This window comes from Antechinus flavipes, chromosome 1 (assembly GCF_016432865.1).
Source record: "Antechinus flavipes isolate AdamAnt ecotype Samford, QLD, Australia chromosome 1, AdamAnt_v2, whole genome shotgun sequence".
NCBI classification, from domain to species: domain Eukaryota; kingdom Metazoa; phylum Chordata; class Mammalia; order Dasyuromorphia; family Dasyuridae; genus Antechinus; species Antechinus flavipes.
In genome coordinates, this window is record NC_067398.1 from 399,427,844 (window position 1) to 399,430,441 (window position 2,598).

Here is a 2,598-nt window from a genome sequence, read left to right on the forward strand (position 1 = left end):
ATTGATGTATGCATTTACGAATATTCATTTCCCCCTAGGTGCTGCTTTGGTTTCATCCTACAAATTTTGGTATGTTGTCTCAAGTTTTCATGATGCTTTTAATCCACTCCTTACTTAGGATTAGGCTATTTAGTTGCTAAATAATTTGTATGCTTCCATAGCTTTATATTAAACATAATTTTAATTGACTTATTGTTTGAATGGTTATGATTTTCTCCATTTGGTTATGAGAGTTTTTGTCCTAATACAGAGTTAGTTTTTTGAAGGTTCCATGCAAATCAGAAAAAAAAATTGTTTCATTATATTAAAATTCTGTTTTATCAAGTTTCATTATATCTACCTTTTCTATAAAGTTTTATTCATCTACTCATTTAAAAAAAATGTTCTGGTTAGATATTTAATGTTCCAAGAGAGTAAAGTTGAATTCTCCCACTAGTATAATTTGGTTATCTTTTTCCTGTTTTTTATCATTTAACTTTTCCTTTACAAATTTTGCTCTAATATTTGTTTAACTTATGTTTAGTTTTTTCATATATTTTTATTATAGCTTTTTGTTGACAGAACATATGCATGCGTAATTTTTCAACATTGACCTTTGCAATCACTTCTGTTCCAACTTTTCCCTTCCTTCCCTCCATCTGTTACCCTAGATGGCAGGCAATCATCATACATGTTAAACATATTAAAGTATGTCTAAAATACAATATATGTGTACATGTTTATACAGTTCTCTTGTTGCACAAGAAAAATTGGATTTAGAAATGTAAAAATAACATGGGAAGAAAAACAAAAATGAAAGAATTACACACTCATTTCCCAGTGTTTTTTCTCTAGGTGAAGCTGGTTCTGTTCATCACTGATCAATTGGATCTGAATTGGATCCTCTCATTGCTGAAGATAGTCACTTCCATAAGAGTTGATCTTCATATAATATTGTTGTTGAGGTATATAATGATCTGGTTTGCTCATTTCACTTAGCATCAGTTCATGTAAGTCTTGCCAATCCTCTCTGTATTCATCCTGCCTGTCATTTCTTACAAAACAATATTCCATAACATTCATATACCATAATTTACTCAGCCATTCTCAAATTGATGGGCATCCATTTATTTTCCAGTTTCTGGCCACTATGAAAAGGGCTGCCACAAACATTCTTGTACATACAGGTCCTTTTTCCTTCTTTAATATCTCTTTGGAATATAAGCCCAATAGTAGCACTGCTCGGTCAAAGGGTATGCACAGTTTGATAAGTTTTTGAGCATAGTTCCAAATTGTTCTCCAAAATGGTTGAATCCGTTCACAACTCCACCAACAATTCATTAGTGTCCCAGTTTTCCCACATCACCTTCAACAATCATCATTGTTTTTTCCTGTCATTTTAGTCAATCTGACACATGTAAAGTGTTATCTCCGAGTTGTCTTATTTTGCACTTCTCTGATCAATAATGATTTGGAACACTCTTTCATATAAGTAGAAATAGTTTCAATTTCATCATCTGAAAATTGTCTGTTCATATTCTTTGACCATTTATCAATTGGAGAATGGCTTGATCTCTTATAAATTAGAGTCGATTCTCTATATATTTTAGAAATGAGGCCTTTATCAAAACCTTTAACTGTAACAATGTTTTCCCAGTTTATTGCTTTTCTTCTAATCTTGTATGCATTAGTTTTGTTTGTACAAAAGTTTTTCAATTTGATATAATCAAATTTTTCTTTTGATCAATATTGATCTCTAGTTCTTCTTTGGTCACAATTCCTTCCTCCTCCAAGTCTAAGAGGTAAACTATCCTGTGTTCTTCTAATTTATTTATAATCTCCTTCTTTATGCCTAACTCATGAACACATTTTGATCTTACTTTGGTGTATGGTGTTAAGTGTGGGTCAATGCCTAGTTTCCGCCATATTAATTTTCAATTTTTCCACCAGTTTTTGTCAAATAGTGAATTCTTATCCAAAAAAATTGGGGTATTTGCTTTTGTCAAATACTAGATTGCTATAGTTATTGATTATTTTGTCCTGTGAACCTAACTTATTCCACTGATCAATTAGTCTATTTCTTAGCCAATCAAGAGGTTTTGATGACCCTTGCTTTATTATATAGTTTTAGGTCAGGTACAGGTAGGTCACCTTCATTTGATTTTTTTTTTTCATTAATTCCCTGAAATTCTTGACTGTTCTTCCATATGAATTTTGTTATTATTTTTCCTAGGGCATTAAAATAGTTTCTTGAGAGTCTGATTGGTATAGCATTAAATAAATAAATAAATTAGTTTAGGTAGTATTGTCATCTTTATTATATTTGATTGACCTATTCAAGAGCACTTACTATTTTTCCAGTTGTTTAGATCTGACTTTATTTGTGTGGCAAGTGTTTTGTAGTTTTGCTCATATAGTTCCTGACTTTCCTGTGGCAGATAGATTCCCAAATATTTTACACCATCCACTTTTATTTTAAATGGAATTTCTCTTTGTATCTCTTGCTGTTGAATTTTGTTGGTGATGTATAAAAATGCTGAGGATAATAGACTCTCTGGAGTTCTCTAGATATACCATCATATCTGCAAAGAGTGGTACTTTGGTATCCTCATTAACCTT